The sequence below is a fragment of the Telopea speciosissima genome, chromosome 7 (genome assembly GCF_018873765.1).
Source record: "Telopea speciosissima isolate NSW1024214 ecotype Mountain lineage chromosome 7, Tspe_v1, whole genome shotgun sequence".
Lineage (NCBI taxonomy): Eukaryota > Viridiplantae > Streptophyta > Magnoliopsida > Proteales > Proteaceae > Telopea > Telopea speciosissima.
Window position 1 is genome coordinate 33,401,440 of NC_057922.1, and position 12,353 is coordinate 33,413,792.

At 46.2% G+C, this 12,353-nt stretch overlaps 1 pseudogene; it reads left to right on the forward strand.

Moving 5' to 3' along the window:
* Positions 1 to 1,713: 1,713 nt before the first annotated feature.
* LOC122667047 lies at positions 1,714 to 8,080 on the forward strand (annotated as a pseudogene).
* Positions 8,081 to 12,353: the final 4,273 nt, after the last annotated feature.

The following is a 12,353-nucleotide window of genomic DNA, read 5'->3' on the forward strand; positions in this document are numbered from 1 at the left end:
GAATTTTCATAATCTGACTTTTATTTTTTATGGAAAAAGAAAAATATATACTAACAAAAGAGGAAAGTATCTACAATATTGTCACACCGAATAAAACCCTGTTGGGATTCAATTACATAGTTGGTAATAAACTTGGTGAGATCCAAAATATTAGCGTTCTTGGTGTTGCATAAGGGTATGTTTGAAAGTGACTCCGTAACTTTCATCAAAAGAGGGACCATACTCCAAGGCCACACAGATGTAGTTGGAGATGGAAGTATCTCAAGAAGGTCCGAGTTGCAGCACTAAACTTCTTTGATCTTGTATCCCAGTTGTGAGGAAGATCGAGCCCCTATGCTAGCCTAAATATCTGGCTCCAAAAAATGGTTAGTTTCCAAAAAACCTGCAGCTGTCATAATTAAATGTCCTTCCAATAAAACTGTAAACATCCGTCCTGATCTCTTCAAGAAAGAGTTGACTGTCTTTGTGCAAATTAGAATGGCATGGTGTAATACAAGCAATAATTCTAAACAGAATCCTTTATTTTGTCCCTGATAAAATCCATCTAAGGTTGAAGAACTCCCAATAACTAGCATCTTTTAGAATAATCTTATATATAATAACATGAAGACTCTTATTAGGAAAATTATTGCCCCCAGTACTGGGGGCGCTGCTGTACGCATCGTGCGGCGCAACAGCGGGCCCCACCATGCGCACATGGCCGCTGCTGTGCCGCACGATGCGCACAGCAGCTCCCCCAGTACAGGGGGCAATAAAGATCCCTCTTATTACCAACAAGCGCATCTATTGTAGTGCTATTATTACCTTCCCATGGTATTGACCAGGGTTCGATTCCCTTGATGCGCAACATCCATTTTTGTCTCCCACATTATTATATCGTTTTTCTTTGTTTTGACCCTTCTCTTTAAGTTGGAGGAGTTGGTCTTTCATCTTTCACACCTGATGGTCCTGATGAGACCTGAATTTTTTTCCTCTTCTGTCCGCAAAGCTTTATCGTCTACGATTCCCTGACCGGTGCGGTTCCCTAGTGCCTCTCACAAGAAGGGGGGTGGGACGAATTGTTATCCTCTCTTGTTACTGCACGGTGCAGTAATGCATCGTACTGTGGCTACAGAGGCCATCTGCACCATGTGGGGCCTACTGTGCCACATGGCCTCTGTAGCGCCGCACGATGCAGTACTGCACCGTACAGTAATAGGAGAGGATAAAAATTTGGGTGGGACCCACCCGGGGCAATTGACCGAACACTCTACCCGGGTGGGGTCCACCCTCCTCTTGTGAGAGGCACTAGGAACCGCATCGGTCAGGGAACAGCATACAATAAAAATTCCCTATCGGCTGCTCGGACAGGACCGTGCTATCCCCTTATATGGGGGCACAAAATGACAATTTAATCTTGCCCGGGCAGTGTGTTCGGGCATGGGGTTAGGTCGTCATTTTGCGCCCCCATACGAGGGCACATCACGATCCTGTCCGGGCAGCGGACAAGTGAGGATAACGATTCGATGAGACCTTATTTACAATTGGACAGCTTAGGAAGCAGAATCGATCATTATCCTCTGCTGTTATAGCATGGTGCTATACTGCATCGTGCGGCGTTGCAGAGGCCATGTGGCACAGCGGGCCCCATATGATGCACATGGCCTTTGCAGCTGCCTCACGATGCAGTACAGCACCGTGGAGTTACAGCATAGGATAAAAATTCGTCAATCTTAGGAAACAGAATCGTCAATCTCTTAAACTCTTGCACCTCTTCAATCCAACTCCACCAAATTCAAGCCCAAATCCTAGTTAACAATCTGCACCCCAATACAAAAATCTATTCCCACTTCATCAATGCTTGTGAATCTCTAGGTCTTCTGAACTCCGCTCTCCTCTACTTCAATCAACTCCTGAAACCACATGTATTCATTTGCAATTCCCTCATCAGGGCCTTCTCTCATTCCTATTCTCCCCAAACCTCCATCTCTGTTTACACTCGCATGCTCAATGCCTCTGTTTCTCCTAATCACTTCACCTTCCCCTTCCTTCTTAAATCTCTTTCCGACCTCAGATAACTTGACCAGGGCCGATCTATTCATTCCCAGATCCTCAAATTAGGTCATCTCAATGATATTTACGTTCACAATTTACTCATGAACTTCTATGCGTCGTGCGGTGATATGTGTACATGCCAACAGGTGTTCTATGAAATGCCTCAGAGAGATGCAGTCTCATGGACTGTCTTAATTGATGGCAATCGAAATGCTGGGGAGCTTGATGAAGCGCTGATTACCTTCGAGCGAATGCTAAACTCAGGTGTGTCTCCAAATCGTGTAACAATGGTTAATGCATTGTCCGCTTGTGCCTGCTCTGGAGCGCTTGAAATGGGTGTTTGGTTGGATACATGATTTCATTACAAAGAATGGTTGGGAACTGGATGTGATCCTGGGAACTTCTTTGGTAGATATGTATACAAAATGCAGGAGAATCGATGTGGGGTTGAGCGTTTTTCAGAGCATGCATCAGAAGAATGTATTCATTTGGAATGCGCTTATCAAAGGACTCGCTCTAGCAAAAAGTGGGAAGGAGGCACTTTTGTGGTTCTTTAGAATGGAGACAGAAGGAATCAAGCCGGATGAAGTGAGTTTACTTGGGGTCCTATGTGCTTGTAGCCACTCAGGGTTGGTAGAAGCAGGAAAACAGATCTTTAATTCTATGGTTGATGGGAGAGATGGATTCTCACCAGGGCCCAAGCATTACAGTTGTATGATCGATATGTTGGGGCGTGCAGGGTGTCTTGAAGAAGCATTTGAGTTCATGGGAAAGATGCCTTTCGAGCCTTATAAAGTCATGTGGGGAGCCTTCTTAGCAGGTTGCAGAGCCCATGGGAACTTGGAACTGAGTGAAATTGCAGGAAGAAAGCTTGTTGCGATAGAACCAGAGAATGGTGCTTACTATGTTTTTAAAGGAAATGCCACATCAGAGGCCATCTCAGACGTATCTCCAGAGGATCATCCACCTTCCTCTTCCCACTCATCTACAGCTACACATGGTCCCCATATTCTAGAAGGATCACTTAACAGAGAGCACTAGCACTCTGCCTCATTCTTTTGTAACTGATTTTATTCTTTATTCTTTATTACTCTTCAATCTGTACAGATATATAAATAGTGAAATATACCCTAGCTTTACTCACTTGAGAAAGCTAACCAATTCATCGTCTCCTCTGGTTTCGATTTAGTCTTTATGGTATCAGAACAGACCAAGGGAGAAAGCTCTCACGTCAAGGTAGCCATGGCCTATCCATACCCTTCAACCTTGAACGTTACTCCGTTCACCTCGTTCAAACTCACACCTTCGAATTTCCTTCTCTGGGAAACCCAGATCGTGTCTCTTCTTGAAAGCCAAGACTTATATGGCTTCATCACCGGTGAAACCAAATCACCTGAACCAAAAATCACTACTGCTGATGGGAAGAAAGCCGTGAATCCAGACTATATGTCATGGGTTCGAACTGACCGACTGGTTAAGGCTTGGATCATAGCAACCCTCTCTGAAGAAGTCTTGGTTCATGCCGTTGGGATGAAGACCTCTTATGATCTCTGGTGTGCTTTGGTTGCAGCCTTTTCCCAAACATCTGAAGCAAGAGAGTTTGAGCTTCTCTCCAAGTTGCAGTTCCTTAAGAGAGAAAACTCTTCATCACTCACTGATTATCTAAATCAGTTCAAATTTCTTTGCGATCAACTCAGTGCTATTGGGAAACCTATCCCTGATCAACGCAAGGTCTTCTCTCTATTAACCAACCTTGGCCCTGACTATGAGGCCTTTGCAACTACTATGTTGAAGCCTCCAGTGCCTTCATACTCTGAAATCATTCCACTTCTGCTCAGCCATGAGCTTCGCAACAAGGGAAATCAGCCTTCCCAGGAATCCAGCAATCCACACTTGGCCTTCTATGGTGCTCACACATCGGCGAACTCTGCTAATCGTCGATTCTCAAAGCCAAAGAGCAGCGAAAGTGGCAATTTCACCTCTAAGGGCAGGGGATTTACCCAAACAACCAATAGAAGTCTTTCCTCTTCCCAAAATTCACCCAGATCTGACAAGCGAAGCACTCCGAATCAAGGCAACTCATCTGGAGGAACTGGAGGATCTGCTCGATCTAATTACAACGACCGTAATGGATGAGGTCCTGGCCGCATCTCATGCCAAATCTGTGGACAGATGGGCCATGGAGCGTAGAAATGCTGGGAACGCTTCAATCACACTTATCAAGCAGAAGAGATCCCACGAGCTCTCGCTACAGTTCACCTCTCTGATTCATAGGATGTTGCTTGGTTTCCAGATACTGGAGCGAATGCTCACATCACCGACAACACAGGTAATCTTCACAGCTTCACTCCTTATAGTGGATTTGATAGAGTAATGGTTGGGAATGGTTCTCTTCTGCCCATCACTCACAGTGGAGAGAGTAGTATTGGGATCGGTTCCTCTTCCATTCCACTGAGAAATGTGCTAGTAGTACCTTCTATTAAGAAAAATCTTCTTTCAATTTCCAAGTTGACATCTGATTATCCCTGCTCTACCGAGTTTAATAATACTGGGTTTATGATCAAGGATGCATCGACCAAGAAAGTCCTGGCATCGGGGAGTAAGCAAGATGATGGTTTATATGTCCTTGATGGGTGTTCATTTGCGAAAACTTCTCCAATAGATGCGCTGCTCTACTGCAGATCTTTGGCATCACAGGTTGGGACATCCACAAGGAAGAATCTCTGATTTTCTTAGTTCTACAAGGGCCATTTCAGTTTATAATAAACGCAGACATTTCTGCTCTAGTTGTCAAATGAGTAAGAGCTCTAAATTGCCCTTTGTAAGTTCCTTTACTCGCAGTACAACACCACTTCAACGCATACATTGTGATCTCTGGGGACCAGCGCCCATTACTTCAATACAGAAATTTCATTTTTACATACTGTTTGTGGATGATTACTCTCGCTATTCTTGGATTTATCCTATCAAGCGCAAATCTGATTTTCTACAGCATTTTATTATTTTTCACAAGATGGTTGAAAAGCAATTTAATCGGCCTATTCAAATCTTTCAATCTGATGGGGGGGTGAATTTGTGGATCACAAGTTCTTAGCTCATCTACAATCTCATGGTATTGTTCATCATATGTCATGCCCTGGAACACCCGAATAGAACAGCGTCACAGAACACAAGCATCGTCACTTGGTTGAATTGGGGTTGGCTATGCTCTTTCATGCCTCTCTCCCATGATGCTACTGGGTTGAGGCCTTTGCCACTGCTGTTTTCCTCATAAATAGGCTTCCCTCCAGGATTCTCCACATGGATACGCCTCTGCATGCACTCTATGGAAAGCGTCCTGATTACTCCATGCTGAGAGCTTTTGGTTCTCAATGTTTTCCCTACATCAGGCACACCACTTCTGACAAATTGGAGCCACGGTCATTGCCCTGTATATTCCTGGGCTACAACGATCATCATAAGGGGTATCGTTGCTTGCATAGGCCAACTAACCGTGTCTACATATCGCGCCACGTGGTCTTTAATGAAGAAGACTTCCCATTAAGCATAGCAGGTTCCACTCATCCCACTTCACCTTGCTTTAAAGGTGAACTTAGCACCTTTTCTGAATGGTTGGCACCACAGGACAGCTCACTGCAAGGCCCACCTTCACCGGCCCACTCAACAATTCCTACTCAACCCAGCCCATTATGATTCTCCTCAAGCAGCTCCACCAGCCGATGCTCCATCAAGCCCACTTCTTGAGCCCATGCCTAACCCACTACCTGCACCCATTGTGGATCCACCTGAACCACAACCTGATATTATTACTGACCCACCTGGCCCACTACCTGAAACTTTCACTGATTCTCATAGTGGCCCATCTTCTCCTGCACCACTTTCTAGCCCATCTTCCTTAACACTTCCCAACCACAACCCACTTCACCTGCTTCTCCAACCGTGGCCTCCCCACCATCCAGCATCACTACCCGCAGCAAACATGGGATTTTAAAACCAAATCCTAAATATGCACTTATGGCACCAGCTGTTCCCATGGAACCCAAATCAGTGAAGTCCGCACTTTCCCACCCAGGGTGGAAGCATGCTATGGAGGAAGAGCTTTCTGCTCTATATTCGAACCACACTTAGGACTTGGTTCCTCCCCTCCTTGATCATAATCTGGTGGGTTGTCGATGGGTTTTTAAGACCAAAATTAAATCCGATGGTTCGTTGGAACACCTCAAGGCTCGGCTCTTTGCCAAAGGATATCACCAATAGCCCGGTCTGGATTTCTTGGAGACATACAGCCCTGTCATTAAGCCAGGGTCCATTCGGTTGGTGCTCACTATTGCAACTGTTAAGGGTTGGCCGCTCCGTCAATTAGACGTCAAGAACGCCTTTCTTCATGGCACTCTTAGCAGCCCTGTCTATATGGAGCAGCCCCCAGGGTTCGTCGATGCTTCTCGGCCTCACCATGTTTGTCGCCTTCACAAAGCCCTTTACGGCCTTAAGCAGGCCCCTCGAGCCTGGTTCGATAAATTCAGCCATTTCTTGTTGGAGTTTGGTTTTCTCTGCAGCACCTACGACTCCTCCCTCTTTTTTTATCACCATAATGGCCACACCTTGGTCCTTCTCCTTTACGTGGATGACATTGTCCTCACCGGCAGCGACTCTACTATGCTACAGCTTCTTATTTCTCAGTTACACAGTTCTTTTTCTATGACTGACTTGGGGTCTCTTCACTACTTCTTGGGTATTGAGGTTTCCCACACCTCTCATGGTCTCCTCCTTACTCAATCCAAGTATGCGCGTGACCTGCTGGCCAAATGCCACATGACCGAGATCAAACCCTTGTCCACTCCTTTACCTGTTAAAGCCACTTCAGCTCCGGATGACTCGGATCCCTTTCCTGATTTCTCTTTGTTTCGTGGTATCGTGGGCACCCTCCAATATCTCACTCTCACTCGCCCGGACCTTTCTTATTCTGTGAATTTGGTTTGTCAGCATATGCACTCTCCTACCCAGGCTCATTTTCGCATGGTTAAACGTATCCTTCGCTACGTTCGTGGCACTCTCGACCATGGCATTCATATCCTTCGTAATAGCAATCTCAATCTCTATGCCTTTGCTGACTCCAATTGGGCCCGTTGTCCTATCACTCGGCGATCCACCTCGGGCTTTTGCACCTTTTTGGGCTCCACTTGCATCTCCTAGAGTTCTAAGAAGCAGGCCACTATTGCCCGTTCAAGTGCCGAAGCCGAATACCGGGCCATGGCCTCTACCACAGCCGAACTAACTTGGCTCTCCTTCCTCCTCCGGGACCTGGGCATTTCCCAACCTCATCCACCCACTCTCTTTTGTGATAACCTTAGTGCTCTATACCTTACCGTCAACCCGGTCTTCCATGCCAGAACCAAACACATTGAGTTAGATTACCATTTTGTACGTGAGAAGGTAGCCCTTGGTTTACTCATTACAAAATTTATTCCCTCCTCGCGCCAAGTCGCAGACATTTTTACAAAGCCACTGCCTAAGTCTGCATTTCGCAGCCTCTGTTCCAAACTGGGCTTGTACCCTCGGTCCCTGCTCAGTTTGAGGGGGAGTAAAGGAAATGCCACATTAGAGGCCATCTCAGACGTATCTCCAGAGGATCATCCACCTCCCTCTTCCCACTCATCTACAGCTACACATGGTCCCCATATTCTAGAAGGATCACTTAACAGAGAGCACTAGCACTCTGCCTCATTCTTTTGTAACTGATTTTATTCTTTATTCTTTATTACTCTTCAATCTGTACATATATATAAATAGTGAAATATACCCTAGCTTTACTCACTTGAGAAAGCTAACCAATTCATCGTCTCCTCTGGTTTCCATTTAGTCTTTAGTTTTGTTGTCTAACTTGTATGCAGAAATGGAAAGATGGGGTGATGTCGAGAGGGTGAGGTTGTTGATGAAAGAGAGGGGACTTAGAAAAGATTTGGGTTGTAGTTCAATAGAGCTCAAAGAACCCACTAGTCATGTATATGAATTGTTGGTAGTATGAGTGTCAAATTTTTTTTATCCCAATATCTTAGAATATGATTTTCTGAGGAACCTCAACCACAATCATGGAAACTTTCTAATGGGAATGCCTGGCACCCGTAACTGAATTGGAAGTGCTGTAGACCCTCATATTCCAATCCAAATGCAATAGGAATGGTCCTCATGCAAATCTATGGAATATGCAATTTTTTTTGTGGGATTTTGATCCTCTAGGCATGAGAAACTGCAAATTACTGTACAGCAAGGCCCTTCTTGATGATTATGTTCACATAAACTCTGCAATCAATCTACTAGCATTTAGCAAATGCAGATAACGATCATATGTGCTTAATCTAATGAAATGCCTTTTTCTCATAGGATCGATCCCATGCAGGGTTTTAAAACAAGGAATCTAGTTCTGAAGCAGGTTCAACTAGAATTGGTCATGAATCAGATGGAATCTATACCAGATTTTACCTGAACCCTAACAACTCCCCCCCCCCTCAATTGGATCATCGGCTCCAGAACAGCAGGAACCAAGATCAGGCTCAACTGGTTCCAATTCAGAGTACCAGATTCACCTGGTCTGATTCCTATTTAAATCCATGGTCTCCTGAAACTCAGGCCAACCAGGATACTATTACAACCCAAATCCTCAAAAAAACACATTGTTTCAGAGGCAAGTACAAAGTGCAATCCTAAAAAGGACATAAAAGGAATATGATTCGACCTAAGGTAGGGTGCCATTTTTTAGAGAAGGTTTTCCTTAAGCATTAAAAAAAACCAAGAGGAAAAACAAGGTCTGAAACAAGAGTCGCGTTTGGTGCGAGGGCGGTGTGAATCGGCATCCAATTCCTCCATACATTATATGGCCAATGCGCCTACTTGAGGCATGTTTGCTGCAAGATTCTCAGGAAAGGACGCGTTTGCATCTTGCATCATTGAAAAGTGCTCGGAACTAAAGGTGTCAAATTAGAAACGAACCGAAAATTGACACGAAATCGGGCCGAATAAGCCAAACTGGGCTGAACCGAATAAAATATAGTTATATTTGAGTATTAGATTTCATAACCGATTCGGTTCGGTTACGGATCATGCTTAGGAACCAAAATTCCAAAACCGAAACCGAACCGAATTTGGATAGTAGTTATAATACTAATATATTAAAGTATATTAATACATTATAATACTAATATGTTATAGTATATATTACTTTTTTTTTTTTCTTTTTCTTTTTTTTTGAAGAGCTTGTATAATAGGGTGGGGGGGGGAATTAGGGGATGGGGATAGACCCCAAGGTGGTTTGAACTCATGACCTCTTATTTAAGGAATTGGTCTTTTGCCAACTGAGCTGACCCCTTGGGGGTTTATAATATATATTACTAATGTTAGTATTAGATTTTATAATACTATTATAGTATGTATATTATAGTACATGGACTGAGTAGAGGAATCAGAACCAAATCGTGTAAGAACCTAATAGAATTGAATTTTGAAACCGAAACCGAGCAGGTTCGGTTTGAGTATTGAATTTCAAAACCGATTCGGTTTTGGATCACAACAACACTCTGAAACCGAACCAAAATCAGACTGTATAATTGAAACCGAATTGATTGACATCCTTACTCAGAACGAGCTTTCTAACTATACGTTGTGTATTAATTTTCAATTGATAGTTTGAAAATTACAACCTTCGGAATGCGCCCCAAATACCATTGTAACATCTCACTTATATAACTATCATAATTCAAAAAAAGTTACATTACCACAGTGCGCAATATTGGAAGAAGAACAGTGGTAATAATTACGAAAAATGTCTCATGAAAGTACATAATGAGGTTACAATGGTGTCCATATCCTTAGTTTTAATTTGAATTTATATCATAAAATTCGAATAGTTATGTGAATAACAATGCATAGTAAAATCAAAACCCATATGAATTAGATGACTATGCTACAGGAAACAACATAAAGCATGGGGACAGCTCTAATAATTGGATTACGAGTTGTGACATGGGGATGTGCATGAATGCCATGGTATGCATGTAATCCATGCTCATATTCATCAATCCAAATAAATGGCCATATATGATCTTGATTCCATTTTAGGCAGTGGAAGGGCACCACATGGCCAACCACTTAGGTTTTTTTATAGAAAAAGGTAAAGTACACCCGAGGTGGCCAATCTTTATTAAAAAGATTTTTAAGGTACCCATTCTTTCAAAAGGGACGTTTCGGGTGCTTTGTTGGACTTGTTATTCCAAATTTACCCAACTCCACTCCCACTTTTACGATCTGATCCCACTTCACCTCCCCGTCCCTTTCCAACCCTGACCCCAATTAACATCATTGCTGCCACCACGGCCTCTCCCTCTGCAACCCCACCATAATCTCATTCACCATCCTGCGCCCTGCAAGCCCAACATGCAACACTTAGCCCTCCATTATCACATCCTCTGATCTCCTTTTTCTCCCTCATCCCCCCCATCTGCAACTCCCTTCTGATTCCTTCCTGAATTGATGGACTTGAACTGTTCAAGGGATTATGAAGAAGCTCCACAAGGATTGGTACAGTGCGTGCCAGAACATTATCGAGTGCCAGTGCTTCATGCAGGGACTGTGAAAGGGATCTGTTGCGTCAAGAAATCGTCGAGCGGTCCTGCGAGTGCCGTCACCTGCAAGTGGACCAAAGGGGTCGATCAGAGAGAACCGGTGTGGTCCCGGCCTAGGGCTCTCCGATGCCAAAGTTAGATCTCCTGGCGCAAACAGATGAATAGTGAGTATTCAGTATGAGTTTAGATGTCCCCTATGGGGTTGTGCACCTTTGCCTTTTATAGTAGCATATGGCGGTGTGGAGAGTCCCCGTTTGATTGATGATTGTGCCGTTGAGTGGATAGAGGCCCTGGGTAACGGGGCTCTATCCTGATTGGCCATCTCCCCGTGGGAGGGAGTGTCCGGATGGCATCAGGATCCTTGGTGGATAGATACCCGCGTATGGTGATAACGTCCTTGGTGCTTGAATCCGTCTGGATGACGTGACTTCTAAGCGGTGGTCTAGAGTCCTGGTGGTGACATGAGTCTTGTAGCGATACGATCGGGTCATAGGTGAGTGGCCCCCACCTTACGTTTGTGCCCACGACGCCGTGCTCGGGTGAGGCGCGCCGGATGTGTAGCCGCGCCTAGGTGAGGTCGCGCTGAGTGGTGGCCGCGCTGGGTGAGGCCGCGCTGGGTGTGGCCGTGCTGGTGAGAGGCCGCGCTGGGTGTGGCGCGCTGGGTTGCGAGGCGCGCCGGGTGAGAGGCCGCTCCTGGATGTGGCCGCGCCGGTGGTGGTCGCGCCGGGTGAGGCCGCGCCTAGGTGAGAGGCCGCGCCTCGGTGTAGCCACGCTGGGTGAGAGGCCGCGCTGGATGTGGCCGCACCTAGGTGAGGCCGCGCTGAGTGGTGGCGCGCTGGGTGTGGCGCGCTGGGTGTGGCCACGCCTTGGTGAGGCTGCGCTGAGTGGTGGCCGCGCTGGGTGCGAGCCGCGCTGGTGCGCGCGCTGCGGTGCGGGCAGCCGCTGGTGCGGGCGCGCTGGTGCAGCGCCTGCGAGTGCCAGCGCTGGTGCGAGGCGCGCTGGGTGCGAGCAGCGCTGGGTGCAAGCCGCGCTGGGTGCGGGCCGCGCTGGGTGCGGGCCGCGCTGGGTGTGGCCAGCGCTGGGTGCGGAGCAGCGCTGGGTGTGGCAGCGCTGGGTGCAGGCCGCGCTTGGGTGTGGCCGCGCCTGGGTGAGAGGCCTCCTGGTTGTGGCCACGCCTAGGTGAGGCTGCGCCCGAGTGGAGGCCACGCCTTGGTGCTGGCCGCGCCAGGGTATTGGGACCCTGGTTCGTTTCCCTTGGTTCTGGAGCGGGTCGCCCTGTGACACATGGCGGCCATTGATTGGCCCGATGAATATTGGATGTATCATTTGCCCCCCACTCTCTTGGGATAGGATGTCCAAGAGAGTAGATGCCTTTACATAGTGAGGGGTCCGCTGCAAACAGACTTTCCTTGCAGGGCTTGCCTGTAACTCTAGTAATGAGGTAGGAGAGGTTGGGGGTTCAAACCTTACCTCCTACACTTTTTCTTTTTGTTTTTTGCAGGTATATGTTCCTTCCTCTCCCTTCTTCTTTCACTTCTCATTTCTCTTTCTTACTTCTTGTCTCCCCTTTTGCTCTCCTTTAATTCCCCTTTTTTGTCTTTTGTCTTCTCTTTGGTGCCCACCATGTGCTTGTTTTTGGGTCACCTCCACTAGTATCCATTTTGCTTGATTTTGGGTCCTTGTGTTGAGGTTGTGTTGTCTTGG